Source organism: Bubalus bubalis, chromosome 9, assembly GCF_019923935.1.
Source record: "Bubalus bubalis isolate 160015118507 breed Murrah chromosome 9, NDDB_SH_1, whole genome shotgun sequence".
Taxonomy (NCBI): Eukaryota; Metazoa; Chordata; class Mammalia; order Artiodactyla; family Bovidae; genus Bubalus; species Bubalus bubalis.
This window is the reverse complement of record NC_059165.1, coordinates 33418344-33438010: the sequence shown is the minus strand read 5'-3', so window position 1 is coordinate 33438010 and position 19667 is coordinate 33418344. Positions and strand designations below refer to the sequence as shown.

The 19667-nt window shown below is 36.5% G+C and overlaps 1 long non-coding RNA gene across 1 annotated transcript in view; it reads left to right on the top strand.

The window, feature by feature from the left end:
• LOC123335009 overlaps window positions 1-19667 on the top strand; it is a 69583-nt gene that overhangs the window by 49387 nt on the left and 529 nt on the right. The window lies entirely within an intron of this gene.

The following is a 19667-nucleotide window of genomic DNA, read 5'->3' as shown; positions in this document are numbered from 1 at the left end:
TTCATATACATGAATGTATATTATAGCAGCATTTAAAACAGCCAAAAAGTTGAATGCAACCTATTCCCTTCAACAAAGAATATTGAAATACCATATCATGGTATCTTCATATTCTGTCTTACAATACAGTAGATAAAATCAGGAGTGAGGTAAAACCTATATGGACATATCTGGAATGATTTCCATGTCACATTAGTGAGGAAAGAATATTTCAGAACAATACACAGAGTACCATTTCTGACTATATAATCTAAAACAAAGCCATATACTTTAATGCTACATGTATATGTATATAAATATTTAAACAGAGGTTTTGAAGAACAAAGGTCTAGCTATTTATAGTGATTCTCTTTGGAAAGAAAAATACGTCTCTGAACCTTCCTCCCAATTTTGTTATAAATCTAAAACTGTCCTAAAAAATAGTCTTAAAAAGAGAATCGCAACTGGGGTTGAGGAAAGGTGGATGCTCTGTGTTTTTCACTTAACATATTTTTTGATAGTTTAAATGTTTACAAGGAAAAATTTTCCATATATTTTGTTTAATTTGATAAATATATTTATCATTTATAAGATCAAACATTTTAGTAATAACTGGAGACCCTCTTTTTACTTGAGGAACCTAGCTAAACTTTATAACACTTGAAATTATTTGAGAAAGTCTGCTTAATCCCCTTGGTCCTACCCTCATGGTGGCTTGAAAAGCTTCAGGCATCATATCTATGTTAAAGGCAAGACAAAAGTAGAAAGGAATGGGACTAGCTGTATCTGTCACTTTTTATTACTGAATAAGAAATTCTCAGAAACCCATCAAGAAAATTCTGCTTACATCTCACCGTATAACTATGTTACATGGTCAAGGCAACCTGTAAGGGTGGTTGTGAAAATTAGTATTTAATTTTCCAAACTTTATACTTAGGTGGAACAGGGGAAAAATGTAAAGGGCAGGTGGGTCAACATCTATCATAACAGGTTTTGACTGTTTTACCTAATGATTGAAATTTTATATAGATTTTGTTGATTGTGTTTAACTGATAACAAAGTATCTGTACTCTAGATACTTGCCAGAGAATATAATGTCTAACTCACTGCCTCTAGATAATTATGCATGATTGTGGCTGAGACAACCAATATTAGGAAGACTTTACTGGAAGATATGGACTGTCTATTTCAAATACTCTAAGCTCTGTTCTGTAAGTAAACATCCAGCTTAGCACCATGCACTCTACTGTCTCTCTCCTTTTGCTTTAAATTGTCCTTAAATTGCTTTTCTTAAATTGGTCTTGGCAGTGATACCATCATCCATTCATGAAGAATATTATAAGAAACCACACTGTGAAATTAATTGCTATATTTTCTTACAAATTATACAACTGCAGTGTTGCAGAATATAGAACTTCATCAATTAAACAATTACTATGTTTTGAAACCTTTTTTTAAATTGAAGGATAAGCACTATATATTTTTTTCTGTGAGATCATAAAGTTTCAACAACATGGTTTTTAATACCTCATTTTTTGTTGTATTGATGTGCTTGAATTTATTTCACTAATTCTCTCCTGCTCAGCATACCAAGGTTTCTGATGTTTTTGCTATTATAAAGTTTCAATGAACATCCTTGTCACTAAATCTTGTTGACCCTCACTGACTATTCCAAAAAATGGATCAATGAATACAGATGGGTTTAAGTCTTTTAATTTGCAATGAAGTGGTATTTTAAGGGAATTGAGTGACATGAGCTGGTAAAGAGGAGACTGGAGAATATTTTATTTGAAAGAATTGCAGTGATCAAAGAAACAGCAGTAAGCCTAATATACGACTTGGCACAGCAAACATCGGTTTGGTAGGAGTGATGATAATTTTGGAAAGTTGAGGATGGAAATGCATTCATGAAATACACAGACAAGTAAGAAGGTGGATCTGACAGGGTGATAAACAAACTCTTGCATCATAATTTGAATGTGTTTGACTCGATTTGCAGATGGCATAACACCTATGGTGCCATTCGCCTAAGAGGGGAGGGTGATGCAAAAATAGTTTTGGAAGAAGCTTAACCTGACTACAGTGTATATGATGAAATTAAGTTGGATAAGGAGGCAATGAGAATAATAGAGATATGACATGATATCACTGGGATTTGTATTAAATTTCAAGTCAATACTGTTTTTGTATTTTCCATTTTTGGTGTGTGTGTTTTCCTTTTAATATTTATTCTTTTACTTTAATTCAGAGAGATACATAAGGACAAAGTATATATGAATGTAGAAAGTGATTGCATGTTTTATTCTTAGAATAGTATTTTCTTTGACTCCCCCTCCATAGTTCCTACGTGAATATATTTTCCTTCCATATATAAAGAATCTTATCTATCTTTACATGTGCTCACAGCCATGTGTGTATACTCAGGTACTCACTTCTATACAATGTACACATATAATACATGTCAAAGTTTTTTTACATTGTTTTTCTAAAGGAAATCAAATTATACATAAATATTTGAAACTGTTGTTTTCTCATTCAGTAATACCTTATGCAAACCATTTGGATTATCTATAATATTCCTAATTCTTTTCTTAGATTATACAAATTTTCACATAATGGATATCCTAAAATTTATTTAACAATCCTTTTTTTCTGAACATTGGCTGTGTCTCCAGTTTTTTGCCCCTGTGGACAGTGGTGCATCACTCATTCTTGTTCATGGCTATCTATGACCTAATTATGGGACTTGCCAGCCACTCTTAGCCCCATCCATATGCCCACCTAAACAACTAGCTTTTTGCTACAGAGAAAGTCTAATGACCACCATTATTTCATATCTTCATTACTGATTCTTTAATCCTACCTCTAGAGGTAAGTAGGATTTCTGTCACACCTGATACTAACTTCCAAAGTGATAACTTGCACTAGCAGCTACTAGTTGAGAATTCAGAATACAGGTTCCATGGGTAGGATGGAAAATGCAGACAAGAGGTAGACAGGAAAATTCTTGCTCTTCCTGTCTTTCCCTTGATGACTGTTCAGAAGGCAGTAGTTTATAAAACTTTTCAATAGCCATCACTTATGATTGAGCAATGGGCTGTATTTCCTGTGAAGCTGTAGTTACCTTGATTAAAGAACATTTGATACACCCTTTCTCTTCTACCCTGATTTTCTATTGCATCTGAATTGCATCTCCACTAACCTGTTAGAAGTAAAATTATACCATATCCTCTGTTTTGGGAGGAAACTTAGCTAAGGCTGTATTATTTAATATATTATTTTTTTGTGAGAAAGATTGTGTGTATGTGTATGGGTGCATATAATTTTGATGTTTCCAGATTACAGTCTCTAAAGGTAGCTTATGTTTTCACCATCACTGGTTGACCACCCTTTGTTCCACTTTTCTATTAACTCAATGGGTTATTATAGCTTTCTAAAAAATATTTGCAGGACTGCTCCTGCTAAGTTGCATCAGTCGTGTCTGACTCTGTATGACCCCATAGATGGCAGCCCACAAGAGTTTATAAAAAAAGAAAAACTAACTGCCACTTTAATTTTGTTTTATCTGACTGCTAGTAAATCATAACATTTTAATGTTAGTTCAAGATAATCTTTTCCTGTGAAATATCTATTTATATTCTCCATATTTCAAATGAATATTTGTGGTCAGCTTGTCAATAGCCAAGATGTCTTTGTGTATCACAGATAGTAACAGTGGGCTCTGAGTTTACATTTTTTCTATTTATGAGCTTTTTTAATCACAGTTTTGGTCAATTAACATTTTTGATCTTTATATTTCCATACTGGGCTCTAGTTATTTTGTGGCTTTTGAAATTCCAGAAATCACTCATATTCTATGAACCATGAGATAACCCGTGATTGTACACACAGTCTTGATTACTTTCAAAGAGCGTTATGTTTTATATTATTTGAATTTGATTTTAATATATCTATAATATTTAATTTTATAAATGTGAGTATCTGGGGATTTTTTTCCAGAAGAATTAGTAGCTTTGCTAGCACTATTTTACTGAGACAGCTTCCCATTAAATGGCAGCCTTTACCGTGGCACATACACATCCGTACACAGGGGTATACTTCTAGATTAGCTACTCAGTTCTGATCCTATATGTAATTTTCTATACTAATACCATATTGTTTTGATCACAGTGACTTTATAGCATATATTGTTGCTGGTATTTTTCTCCCTCACTGTTCTTTCATTTGAAATGTAAAGTTATTTTATCCAGTTCTTCACACAAATCATCTTTCTTTGGTGTTCTGATTAGAATTGCAATTAACTTTTATATTAAATGTGGAAGAATTGACATTTTATGATATATTTATATATAATTTTCCATAATATATTCCTTTACACATATTCATATGAATTAAATTTTTCTTATGACTGTAAATGAGGTCTCTTTCTCTTTGGTTTATTACACTTATTACAGGAGTAGAGAAAATCTATGCTCTTACATTTGACTTTTATCCAGCCATATTACAAAATTTCTTATTAAATCTAGTCACTTTCACTAGATTCCGTTGGGTTATCAGCCCAAAATAAAGAACTTAACATATTTTCCAGTTATTAACTTTCTGTCTGTTGCATTTATGAAAATTTTTGATACAATATTAAGTAAAAACTGCACTAACAGGCATCACTCTTTAGTATCTGATTTAAAATAAGAGAAGATTAGTGTCTTGGCACTTTGAATCATATTTGCTGAAGGTTTGGAGTAATTGGTCTTTTTTCTTTTTTAATATTAAAGCCGTTTCCCTCTATTTCCACTGTCACAAAGAATGGCTGCTGAATTTGATCTGAGCCCTTTCAAGCATCTAATGATATGATCCAACACATTTTCCAAAGTTTTAAATAAAATTTTTCAATTGGACTTGAGCACTAGTACAATGAACACATGCATAATTTCTACCTATATTCAACAGCTATGAACATTTGACCATACTTGCTTAATATCTGTATTTCTTGCATTGTACATATGTGCAATATATATTATATATAGAAAAAGGGGACCACTTGAAAGAAAGTGGCAGACATCATAATACTTCATCTCATGGATATCTTGAAAATAAGTATTTTTTATTCAAAACATAATATAATTATTGCACTTAAGAAAATTACTGTTACCCTAATATAGTCTAACATTTGGTATACATTCTGTTTTCTGTATTTATTTTATATATACTCTTTTAGATAGCTTTAATGAGATATACTTTATGAACCATTTATTTCATTCATTTTCGATACACAGTTAAATGCTTTTTAGTAAATTAACAGAGTTGTACACTACCACCACAATTCAATTTTAAAATATTTCCATCACATCAAAAGATCTCTTGTGCCAATAATCTGTTAGTATCTGACCCTTAATTTGCTTCCAGCCCCACTAATCTTTCTCTATAGATTTGTTTATTCTGACCATCTGATGTAAGTGGAATCATATAATATTAAGTAGTTTGTGACCCGCTCAGTTTACTTAGTGAAATGCTTTTGTCGCTTATCAATGTAGTAATAAGTATTAGCAACTTACTCATTTTATTAACAAATAGTATTATATTGTATGGATATACCATAATGTATTTACGTATTCATCAGTGTGCGATTGTTAGGGCTGTTTCCACTTTTTGGCTACTGTGAATGATGTTACTGTGAGCAGTCACATACAGCCTTTATGTAAGCATGTATTTTTAATTTTCTTGGGTAGATACCTAAGAGTATAATTCTTATTTTATTTGGTGATAACATAAAAACATAAAATATTTAGGGCTAAATATGACCAAATATGTAAGACTTGTAGACCAAATTTATAAAAGAGTGCTGGGAGGAATTAAATGAATGGAGTGATATATTGTATTAATGAATGAGAGATTCTACAGTGTTTCAGAAGTCAGTTACTCCTGAAATTATATATAGATTCATTCCAACCCTGATCAACATTCAAGCAGAGTTTACATGAAATTGGCATGTAATTTATAAAATTTATATGGAAATACAAATGACTTAGGCAGAGCAACTTTGAAACAGAATGATGCTGGAGGATTCACAGTTCAAGTTTATTTTAAAGTTTCCTTGAAAAAGGCTGTGTTAGTTACAAGATAAACAGTTTAATGAAAGAGGATAGAGAGTCCAGAAATAGACCCTTACTTACGTGTTCAATAGATTTATGTCAAAAATGCAAAGGCAATTCATGGAAGAAAGGATCATCCTTTTAAAAAGTTCTGCTCAACCAAAAAAAAAAAAAAAAAAAGCATTTCAATTCAAACTTGTACCATATACATTGCTGTTGTTCACTCACTCAGTTGTGTCTGACTCTTTGTTACCCCATGGACTGCAGCACACCTGGCTTCTCTGCCCTTCACTGCCGCTTGGAGTTTGCTCAAACTTATGCCCATTGAGTCAGTGATGTTATCCAGCGATCTCGTCCTCTTTCATCCCCTTCTCCTCCTGCCTTCAATCTTTCCCAGTATCAGGGTATTTTGCAAAGAGTCAGCTCTTTGCCTCAGATGGCCAAAGTATTGGAGCTTTAGCTTCAGCATAAGTCATTCCAATTAAAATTCAGGGTGGATTTCCTTTAAGATTGACTGGTTTGATCTCTTTGCAGGCCAAGGGACTCTCAAGAGTTTTCTTCAACACCACAGTTTAAAAACATCTGTTCTTTGGTGCTCAATCTTCTTTATGGTCCAATTCTCACATTCATACATGACTACTGGAAAAACCATGGCTTTGACTGTATGGAGCTTCATTGGAAAAGTGATGTCTCTGCTTTTTAATAGCCTGTTTAGGATTGTCATAGCTTTCCTTCCAAGGAGCAATGGTCTTTTAATTTCATGGCTGCTTTCACCATTCACAGTGATTTGGGAACCCAAGAAAATAAAGTTTGTCACTATTTCCATTGTTTCCCCATTTATTTGCCATGAAGTGATGGGACCAGATGCCATGATCTTCGTTTTCTGAATGTTGAGTTTTAAGCAAGCTTTTTCACTCTCCTCTTTCACCCTCATCAGGAGGCTCTTTAGTTCCTCTTCACTTTCTGCCATAAGGGTGGTGTCTTCTGCATATCTGAAGTTATTGATATTTCTCCTGGAAATCTTGATTCCAGCTTATGCTTCATCCAGCCCAGCATTTCACATGATGTACTCTGCATATAAGTTAAATAAGCAGGATGGCAATATACAGCCTTGATATACTCCTTTCTCAATTTTGAACTAGTCCATTGTTCCATGTCTGGTTTTAACTGTGGCTTCTTGACTTGCATATCCACGATGGTGGAGTAGAAGAATGTTCTCCTGCGAGAACACCAAAATTGCAAGTAGCTGCTGAGGAACCCACCAAAAAAGATCAACCTGCATCCAAGGGCAAAAGAGTAGCTGCAGCAGGGTGGTAGCTGCAAAAAATGTGATCGCATTTAAAATCAAACCTCATACTTCCAGAGATGCTAAGAGGGTGCAAACAAATCCTTTTGCTCACCAGGATCCAGGAGAAGGAGCAGTGATGTCCCCAAGAGACTAAGCCAGACCTGCCTTTGACTGTGGATCTCCTTTAGAGGTAAAAGTCAGCAGTACCCTGTTGCAGGAACAGGGGCTCTGGCATCAGCAGTCCTCAGCGGTGCAGTGTATAGCATAAGTCCTCTTGGAGAAGGTTGCCATTACCCCCACTATAGCGCCACTGGGCGGTTGATCCACAAACTGGAGAACAATTATACCAAAGAAGTTCTCACACTGTTGTGAAAGTTCTAGGCTCCACAAAAGTTTTGCCAACCTGGGGATCTGACAAAGGGACTATGAACCCCCAGGAAAATTGACTTTGAAGGTCAAAGGGATTTGACCACAGAACTTCCATAGAACTGGGGAAACAGACATCCTTGAAAAGCACAAATACAAACTTGTATGTACCAGGACCCAGGAGAAAGAAGCAGTTACCCCTCAAGAGACTGAGCCAGACTTACCTGTGTGTGCTTGAGAATCTTTGGCAACAGATTGGGTCAACAATGGCCTGCCATGGGGTCTGGGGCACTGACTGCAGCAGGCCTGGCAGGCACAGCGTGCTGGCGTAAGTCCATTTGGAGTCGGTCACCATTATCTCTACTATAGTGTGGCCTCAGGCAAAACTACAGGGAGGAAACACAGACCCACACATCGGCAGGAGGTTGAATTAAAGATTTACTAAACTTAGCCTTGCCCACTAGAGGAAGACCCAGTTTTTCCCACAGCCAGTCCCTCCCATCAGGATGTTTCCACAAGCCTCTTAACCTAATCCATCAGAGGGCAGGGAGAATGAAAAGCACAATCACAGAAAACTAACAAACATATGATCTTGTCTAACTCAATAAAATTATGAGCCATGTCATGTAGGGCCACCCAAGACGGACGGGTCATTGTGGAGAGTTCTGAATAAATGTGTCCCACTGGAGAAGGGAATGGCAAAGCTTCAGCATTCTTGCCTTGTGAACTCCATTAACAGTATAAAAACGCAAAAAGATATGACACTGAAGGATCAACTCCCTAGGTTAGTAGGTGTCCAATATGCTACAAGAGAAGAGCGGAGAAATAGCTCCAGAAGGTGTGAAGAGTCTGAGCCAAAGCAGAAACAATGCCCAGTTGAGGATGTGTCTGGAGGCGAAAGTAAAGTCCAATGCTGTAAAAAAAATTGCATAGGAACCTGGAATGTTAGGTACATGAATCAAGGTAAACTGGAAGTGGTCAAACAGGAAATGGCAAGAGTGAACCATATGCATACATTCACTCAGAATGAATCATAAACATAAGAGCTAAAATTATACAATTTAAAGTTGAAAAATACAAGAGAAAGTTTTTATGGCCTCTGTTTAGGCAAATATGTATATTTGGTATAACAAGAAAAGGTTGGTCTTTTCTTGTTAAAAAGAAAAGCTTGGTTTATAATGTTCTTTTTTTTAATATTTGAACTTAATCAAAATTAATATCTAGTCATTAAAAAAGAAAATTAAAAGATAAGCAACAAGCATGGACTTGTATCAGAATATATAAAATACTCTGAAAACAACAAAAATGTATCAAACAAATTTTTAAATATGTATAAATATTGAACAGATACTTCACCACTGAAGATATTTGAATAGAAAATAGACATTTTCAATTAATCAATGCTCATTAATCATTAGGGGAATAAAAATTAAAAGGACAATGAAATAACATGAAGTACCTATTAAAATGTCTAAAGTTTTAGAATGACCATACCCAATGTTGACAAGGACATGAAGCAGCTGATAACCCCATGTATTTAGTGGAATATAAAATGATGTAATCGCATGGAAAACAGTTTGGTAGTTTCCTTAAAAGTTAAGTGTACATTCACCATACGTCTTAACTCAGCAGCCCTGCTCTTTTCCCAAGTGAAAGTATGTGTTTATGCAGTACTTGTACACCTATATTAAGAGAACTGCTACTGTTACTGCTAAGTCGCTTCAGTCGTGTCCGACTCTGTGCGACCCCATAGATGGCAGCCCACCAGGCTCCCCCGTCCCTGGGATTCTCTGGGCAAGAACACTGGAGTGGGTTGCCATTTCCTTCTCCAAAGCATGAAAGTGAAAAGTGAAAGTGAAGTCGCTCAGTCGTGTCCAACTCTTCGCGACCCCATGGACTGCAGCCTACCAGGCTCCTCTGCCCATGGGATTTTCCAGGCAAGAGTACTGGAGTGGGGTGCCATTGCCTTCTCCTGTATTAAGAGAAGCTTGTTCATAATTACAAATACTTTGTAACTTATAAGCAAAAATTGCAAATGACCCAGATATCCCTAAATAGACGAATGAATAAATGAAATATGGTAAATACAATGGAGCAGTACTTATCATTAAAAAGTAATGACCATCAACTATTCAGTTCAATTCAATTCAGTCACTCAGTTGCCCGACTCTTTGTGATCCCATGGACTGCAGCATGCCAGGCCTCTCTGTCCATCACCAACTCCTGGAGTTTACTCAAACTCACGTACATTGAGTCTGTAATGTCATCCAACCATCTCATCCTCTGTCGTCCCCTTCTCCTCCCACCTTCAATCTTTCCCAGCATCAGGGCCTTTTCTAATGAGTCAGTTCTCATCTGGTGGCTAAAATATTGAAGCTTCAGCTTCAACATCAGTCCTTCCAATGAACACCCAGGACTGATCTCCTTTAGGATGGACTGGTTGAATCTCCTTGCAGTCCAAGGGACTCTCTAGAGTCTTCTCCAACACCACAGTTCAAAAGCATCAATTCTTCAGTGCTCAGCTTTCTTTATAGTCCAACTCTCACATTCATACATGACTACTGGAAAAACCATAGCTTTGACTAGACAGACCTTTGTTGTCAAAGCAATGTCTCTGCTTTTTAATATGCTGTCTAGGCTGGTCATAACTTTCCTTCCAAGGAGTAAGCGTCATTTAATTTCATGGCTGCAATCACCATTTGCAGTGATGTTGGACCCCAAGAAAATTGTCACCGTTTCCATTGATTCTCCATCTATTTGCCATGAAGTGATGGAACCAGATTCCACGATCTTAGTTTTTGAATGTTGAGTTTTAAGCCAACTTTTTCACTCTCCTCTTTCACTTTCATCAAGAGGATCTTTATTTCCTCTTTGCTTACTACCATAGGGTGATGTCATCTGCTGGAGTGGGTCGCTGTTCCCTTCTCCAGGGGATCTTCCCAACTCAGGGATCAAACCCAGGTCTTCTGCATTGCAGGCAGATTCTTTACCATCTTTTCAAATGAGTCAGTTCTTTGCATCTGTACCACAATCCGAAGTACTGGAGTTTCAGCTTCAACATCAGTCCTTCCAATGAATATTCAGGACTGATTTCCTCTAGGATGGACTGGTTGGATCTCCTTGCAGTCCAACAGAGTCTCAAGAGTCTTCTTCAAAACCACAGTTCAAAATCATCAATTCTTTTGCGGCTCAGCTTTCTTTATACTTGAATAGTGCTATTAAAATATATAAAGATCAAAGTGGATAAAATGAGGAGGTTGAGGAAGTTGTGAGTGTGTGTGTGTGTGTATGTGCTACATTTTAGTCTTTTAAATTACTCCTTATGTATGTATAACATGGATACACATATATGCTGTTGCTGCCAATAGGTGTTTATCTTGCTCCTCCAACAGTCCAGCAGTTTTGTTTCCTTGAATACTATAATGATTTTACCTTATTTTTTATTTTGATGTTAGGATCCCTGAGATTGGCTGGTATTGTTATATTGTTAACTGGGCTCAGTTCTCATTGGAGTGTTTTATATTGTAGGTATCCTTTCAATGATGAGAAGCAAAAAGGTCTTCAAAGGACTGATTTTTGTAGAGAGTCTAGAATACCCTAGAGTGGATCCTTCTCGGCTCCAAGGAAGGGAGATGTGGCAGTCTTGGACTTTTGGAGTTCAAGGAGATCCTTGATCCTTTTGAAGGTCAAGCATACTCACACATACTCAATGGTGACCACTCTGTAAGAGGTTCATAGTCCCTAATTTGAGAATATACCTGAATGTATTGCCTTCTCATCCTCATTTCTGTGACCTGATGTTCTCCAGTCTCCCTCAGACACTTCTGGGAAGGAAGCCCTTTATTATATCTCTGACAAGATCCCAGCAGAGCCCAAGACATGACAACACCTAATTTCCTGTGTGTCCAACAGCTGGCTGGCACCAGAGTGTGTCAGTTGTTGTAGATAACTGCAGTGTTGTCTTAACGTCTCGTGTGTTTCAAAAGATTTATTTTCAGCAAAGACAGTGGTCCTCTGTTTATGATGGCCTAAATGGTTTGGAAACTCCTAAGATCATAGCAGACAGAGCAATGCTGCCTATGTACTCCTAAGATTTTTCATTAGTGCATTATTTTAAAAATATAATTAGTCTTCTTAATGTATAATGGAACGTGGGCTCACAGGCTGTTGGCTATTAAAATTAAAACTTATTTGTCTTTTAACATAGTGTTATATTCTTGTATAATTGAATAAGGATTGATGCCAGTTATGTGATGGACAGTAAGTTTATCCGATATGACCAAGATAGATTTCCAAGAAGACAGGCTCTGCTGTTTTTGTGTACAAGGGATATGAGTAGAGCATATCAGCAAAATTTAATTATCTGTAGGTAATTATTCATTTGAGGAACACAACTTTTCAGAGAAACAGAAGACAGACCAATACAATTACTATTTGTCTGAGTACAGTGTTTGGTGAGAAACCATAACTAGTTTTTCATTAGCTTTGCTTGAAGTGATTTTAAAAAAAATAACAAAAAGGAGTTAAATGTGTATGTCTAAAAATGAAAAGTTTGAATGTGAGTTAGCTTTATATTATAGGATGATTTTTGTAAGGCAAAACTACAAGTGGTAATTTCTCAGATTTGAACTAAAAGCTGATTGGAGTTTTATGATAAAAGTCATTTAAAATGCAGTTTCATGAAATATATTCTGAAAACCCAGTAGGATATTCCATTATGGATATGTTTTAGTCTTACTTGTGGGCTAAATTTTAAATGTGTATTTGTATATGTGGCTTTAATTGCAAGAGCTCAGTTTTCTGAGTTTAATATTATACCTCTAGAACAATGTGTAATTATCTATGTTTTGCTTGCTACACCAAATTTATTAGTATACTTCTACCAGTGTTAATGGAGAAGAAAAATCAACATTATTGTGAAGTGTATATATATAGGCTCAGCCCAGAAGATGTGTCTTTAAGTAGAAAGATTGCCATTATTTCATTTTACAAAGCAGACAATCTTTTTTTGAAATGCAGATTGAATAATTGAAATGAAAAGATGGATTACTCCACTCATACATTTCAATTTTGGCTTGAATTAGCTTTTTCTAGGTTAAAAAAAATTCTTATCATTAATAATTTTCTCAACCTTAATACCAAACAAACTCTGAAGTCTGTTTTCTTTGAACCACGCAGATATTTGTCCTCTATTATACTCATCTGGCTAAACTATGACTCTAGTTAAATTCAACCTGCTGCTTATATCACACCTGTACCTGCACAGTTGAACACAGCAGGAAACACACAGTCTCTGCTTTCCTACCTTCCCAACTATTTTAGATCTCTGCTTTTTTCAAATCTCAATCCTTGCTTCCAATAGAAGCATTCAGAAGAGACATTAAACACTACCCACCATGGATCCTGAATACACATACACTTCATTAGCACCAGTACTCTGCCCTCTCCAAATACTGTTCTGAATGAACAGCCATCCTAGCTGAGGCCAACATCGTTGTGCATAGGATCCCTTCTTCTCTAGCATGTGTGAATATTGATCTTTACTTTAGCAATTCTTCCCTCTCTGTTCTATTTTATCATTCTTCAGTGTTAAGAAAAATTAACACAAACTTGGAAATAAGGTAATATTATTTTGTGCTTTCCCAAAATTACACTAGAGTATTTTAAGACTCATCTTACACCTGAGAATGCATTTTTCTAAAAAACCCTTGTGTCTCAGATGGTAAAGAATCTGCCTGCAATGCAGGAGACTCGGTTCAATCTCTGGGTCAAGAAGATCCCCTGAAGAAGGGAACGGCAACCCACTCCAGAATTCTTGCCTGGAGAATTCCAGGGATAGAGGAACTTGGCAGGCTATAGTGCCCATGGGGTCCCAAAATGTTGGACACAACTGGGCAACTAACACTTTTACTTCACTTCACATGAAGCATATTGCAAATTAGAATAATTTTACAGTGTTAAACAATACATTTATAACCAAAATCCTATAATTAATATTTTACTATACTTGTTTATTTCTCTGGAGAAGGAAATGGCAACCCACTCCAGTATTCTTGCCTGGAGAATCCCATGGATGGAGGAGCCTGATGGGCTGCAGTCTACGGGGTTGCAAAGAGTCGGACATGACTGAAAGACTTCACTTCACTTCACTTATACTTGTTTATTTAAATATGAACCAGTCTTTTTACCCCAGTATCCATCCATTTACTGATCTTTAGTGCATTTTAAAATAGATTATTAAAAATGATATAATTTTGTTTGATGTACTCTTTACTATTGATTATGGTCCCACACTTATAAAGTTTGAGGTTAATTTGCAAGAAATTGATAAATTTTAAATTATTTTAATCTAGAAAAAACAATTCTATCCAATAGGGGGAAAATGATGCCAAAGATTATAGTTTAATTACTATAAGATATCAATCTGTTTTGTGTGTACTTTTGCAGTCTTATCCCATATATTTTATACTTTACAATTTTACCACATATACTTTTTTTTCCAAGCTCACCTTTTACTGAATCTTCTTTACCATTGTTCAGGTTCTCTCATTATTTAGTTAAATAAAGAACTGATAATAACTATGTTTGTATGAGATTAACATTTTTAAACTATTTAATATTTATATTTTCACACCCTCAATCAAATCTTTTTCACTATCAGATGAATATTCAATTGTTTCTTTCTAAAATAACCTTCTCTTGACCGCACATGCCTTTTTAACAATTACTTCATTTCTTTCTGCTTTATAGCAAAACTCATCAAAAAAATTGATGTTCTCTATATTCCCTTGAATTCCCATCAATCAGGTTATCTCCCTCAACTCCATCAAATTATCTTGTCAAGATCCCCAGTCCTCTCCACAATATTTTATTCAGTTATTTCATCTCACATTTTACCCAGAAGCTGCATTTCACATTTATCTTCTGATTGCCTTTGAAAAGCTTCCATCCTTAACTCATAGTCCACCATTTTCTCCTGGTTTTCTTTCTCTTTCACTGGATGCTTTTCTTAATCTCCTTTGCTGCTGCTTTTTCTTTTTACAGACCCCTTCATGATGATGGCTTCAGAGTAAGTCTGAGATATACGGATCTAAATGGATTTTGTATGCGCTATACTTTAAAGTTGTATGTAATCAAATACAATGATTCTCTTACAAAAAAAATCAACCAGCTACTGGCTGTTTTAGAAATATGCAGTTGGTCTGTTGCATTCTGCATTTATAAGTGCTTCAGTCCAGTTCAGTTCAGTGGCTCAGTCATGTCTGACTCTTTGTGACTCCATGATCCACAGCATGCCAGGCCTCCCTGTCCATCACCAAATCCCAGACTCCACCCAAACCCATGTCCATTGAATCAGTGATGCCATTCAACCATCTCATCCTTTGTCGTCCCCTTCTTCTCCTGTCCTCAGTCTTTCCCACCATCACAGTCTTTCAGATGAGTCAGCTCTTTGCATCAGGTGGCCTAAGTATTGAAGTTTCAGCTTCAACCTCAGTCCTTCCAATGAACACCCAGGACTGTTCTTCTTTAGGATGAACTCGTTGGATCTTCTTGCAGTCCAAAGGGACTCTCAAGAGTCTTCTCCAACACCACAGTTCAAAAGCATCAATTCTTGGTGCTCAGCTTTCTTCATAGTCCAACTTTCACATCCATACATGACCACCGGAAAAACCATAGCCTTGACTAGATCGGCCTTTTTTGGCAAAGTAATGTCTCTGCTTTTTAACATGCTGTCTAGGTTGGTCATAACTTTCCTTCCAAGGAGTAAGCGTCTTTTAATTTCATGGCTGCAGTCACCATCTGCAGTGATTTTGGAGCCTCCAAAAATAAAGTCTGGCGCTGTTTCTGCTGTTTTCCCATCTATTTCCCATGAAGTGATGGGACCAGATGCCATGATCTCTGTTTTCTGAATGTTGAGCTTTAAACCAACTTTTTCACTCTCCTCTTTCACTTTCATCAAGAGGCTTTTTAGTTCTTCTTCACTTTCTGCCATAAGGGTGGTATCATCTGCATATCTGAGATTATTTATATTTCTCCCAGCCATCTTGATTCCAGCTTGTGCTTTCTTCAGCCCAGCGTTTCTCATGATGTACTCTGCATGTAAGTTAAATAAGCAGAGTGACAATATACAGCCTTGATGTACTCCTTTTCCTATTTGGAACCAGTCTGTTTTTCCATGTCCAGTTTTAACTGTTGCTTCCTGACCTGCATACATGTTTCTCAGGGGGCAGGTCAGGTGCTCTGGTATTCCCATCTCTTTCAGAATTTTCCACAGTTGATTGTGATCCACACAGTCAAAGGCTTTGACATAGTCAATAAAGCAGAAATAGATGCTTTTCTGGAACTCTCTTGCTTTTCCCATGATCCAGAGGATGTTGGCAATTTGATCTCTGGTTCCTCTGCCTTTTCTAAAACCAGCTTGACCATCTGGAAGTTCATGGTTCATGTATTGCTGAAGCCTGGATGGAGAATTTTAAGCATTACTTTACTAGCGTGTGAGATGAGTGCAAATGTGCGGTAGTTTGAGTATTCTTTGGCATTGCCTTTCTTTGGGATTGGAATGAAAACTGACCTTTTCCAGTCCTGTGGCCACTGCTGAGTTTTCCAAATTTGCTGGCATATTGAATGCAGCACTTTCACAGCATCATCTTCCAGGATTTGGAATAGCTCAACTGGAATTCCATCACCTCCACTAGCTTTGGTCGTAGTGATGCTTCCTAAGGCCCACTTGATTTCACATTCCAGGGTGTCAGGCTCTAGGTGAATGATCACACCATTGTGATTATCTGAGTCATGAAGATCTTTCTTGTACAATTTACAAGTGCTTACCTCTACACAAACAGTAGTCAAGTAGCAGTGAATTTAAATAATATGTCTCCGCAAGATATATTTACTGTGTTATTGTTCTCGTTTAGTTGCACGTTCATGTTTGACTCTTTGTGACGCATGGATTGCAGCATACCAGGCCTTGCTATCCCTCACCGTCTTAAGTTTGCCCAAGTTCATGTCCATTGCATCAGTGATGCCATCCAGCCATCTCATCCTCTGATGCCCTCTTCTCCTTCTGCCTTTAATCTTCCCCAGCATCAGGGACTTTTCTGATGAGTCAGCTATTTGTATCAGGTGACCAAAGTATTAGAGCTTCAGCTTCAGGATCAGTTCTTCCAATGAATATTCAGGGTTGATTTCCTTTAGAATTGACTGGTTTGATCTCCTTGCTGTCCAAGGGCCTCTCAAGAGTCTCTCCAGCACCACAGTTTGAGAGCATCAGTTCTTCAGTGCTCAGTATTCTTTATGATACAACTTCCACATCTGTACATGACTACTGGAAAAACCATAACTTTAACTATATGGACCTTTGTTGGAAAAATGATTATCTCTTCTTTTTAATATGCTGTGTAGGTTAGTCTTAGCTTTTCTTCCAAGGAGCAAGCACCCTTTAATTTCACGGCTGCAGTGACCATTCACAGTGATTTTGGAGTCCAATAAGATAAATAATACAATAAGTAATGGCAGTTTCTATTTCATCATGACCATAATAATACTTGAGACTGCATGTGCATTTTTCCATGTAGCTCTAAACTAATGAGGGATTAAACTATTCTTATATTTGAGTATATATATACAAATAAAACATGTGCTTCAGAAAATAACAATGATCAGGTTTAGATGTTTTCCGGTTTTGCTGTAGTTATCCCATACATTCAAAAAATTATTCTTGTACAGTTGTCTTTGATTTAAGCTTAAATAGGGCTTCCCTGGTGGCTCAGATGGTAAAGAATCCACCTGCAATTTGGGAGACCTGAGTTTGATCCCTGGGTTGGGAAGATGCCCTGGAGGAAGGCATGGAAACCCACTCCAATATTCTTGCCTGCAGAATCCCCATGGACGGAGGAACCTGGAGGGCTACAGTTCATGGGGTCACAAAGAGGTGGACACGACTGAGCGACTAAGCACACAGTGTCTAAGTATGCCTCTTAATTTGTATAGATTTCTCATTATTGGTCTATTTCTTCTAAGAAGGCATGCTATTGATTGGTTTTAAAACTGAGTTTGTCAGGTATGTTATACTGTCTTTAAATTTGAGAGAGTGGATAATGGGTTCATTTCCCATTTATTATTTCTAGGCCAAGGCAAAACTTAGTTTATTGGCTAGATAAAGCCAACCACATAATTGGACCATGAGGCTGAGGGCTTCTAGATCATGATGCTCTTATCTTCACCCAAACAAATACCCGCTGCATATCCTGTTTTAGATGCTTCAGTCACTAAATGCCAAGTAGATGTGAGAGTAGGAAGGAATAGAGAAGAAAAGAAATCAGTCTCAGCTGTGTGTGAAGAAATATAGAATACTGAAACATTTCAGAGTAAGTGCTGAGAATTTGGGTTCCTTAACATCAGCTCTTTTCTTTAAAAGTATCTATGTGGAAGTTTAAGAAAATCAGATATTTCTACTTGTTACAGATAACTTCTCTAGTGTTCATTAATTCAGTTTTCGGCAAAAATATGACATTTCTTTGAAAAACCATTTGCTAACATCAGTATGTCACTTTGGACAATGCATTTTTTAAGGACTTTGTGCTATTTTGCCTCAGTTATGTCTTACTCTTTGTGACCCCATGAACTGTGTAGCCCACCAGGCTCCTCTGCTCATGGGGATTCTCCAGGCAAGAATACTGGAGAGGATTGCTATGCCCTCGTCCAAGGGGATCTTCCAACCCAGAGATGGAACCCAACTCTCTTATGTAATACTGTAAATGGTATTAATTAAATTTTGATTTCTAAATACTCATGGCTAGTATACTAAAATGCATGCCCTTTAGTCATTTTTATTGCCTTATGGTATTGGCTAAAATTTCCAGGGCAAATTTGAACAGTAATGGTGAAATCTAATATATTTGCAACTTTCTGTTAAGGAAACATTTCTGCCTTTAATTATTGATACTGATATTACTATCCGTGTGTCTGAGATTCCATCCATGACATTAATGAAGTTGCCTTCTATTCCAAATTTACTAAACATTTTTATTATGAATAGGTTTTAAATGATGTCAAATGGTTTTCTTTATGCACCTATTGTGATATGTTTTCTTTTCCAGTTTGAATTTTTTTTTCTTCTTTTTTAATGTCTTTTTGGCTGTGCTGGGTCTTAGTTGTGGCACATGGGATCTTTCATCTTCCTTGTGACATGCCAGATCTTTTAGTTGAGGCATGCAATGTCTTGGTTGCACATGTGGGATCGAATTCCTTGACCAGGGATTGAACCCGGGCCCTTTGTGTTGAGAGTTCAGTGTCTTAGTCACTGGCTCACCAAGGAAGTCCCTCCTGATCTTAAATAGTAAAATATCTTTTCCCTTTGGAACTTGCTTTTCAACATACCTGAGACATGAAATAATTAATCATATATGTGTGCTAATCATATATGTGTGCTACCTATGTGTCCTAATGGTCAAGATCCACTGATTTTACTCATAAGAATTAAGTCATTCAACCAAATGTCATCATTTTCATGGAAATGACACTGATAATTTAAAGGCATACCCCCTGGTCACATCTGAGAGTTCTCTTTGGTCAATGTTCTATGTTCTTTGGCATCTGCTTCCCTGTGTAGTGTTGAAATGAATGAACAAATGCAATGCATAATGGAAAGTGAGCATTGTGATATTTATGGTATGATTTCAACTCCCTTGGGACCTGTTGGTCAGCTCACTAGTTCTCTCACTGATGTAAAGAGGGCTGCCTTTTAATAGTCTACATTTTGAAACTCTCCTATTGTGGATTTTGTTTTAATGTAAGAGGAATTCCTTTTCTGATACCAGGTATAAGAAATATTTTATTAAAGTAAACTCTGAGAATCTTTTAAAGGCATTTTATAGTTTAAACAAATATTCTGTCTTTTTCAATATTCAGATTATATTTGATCAAAAACAAATGTCTGTTGAAAG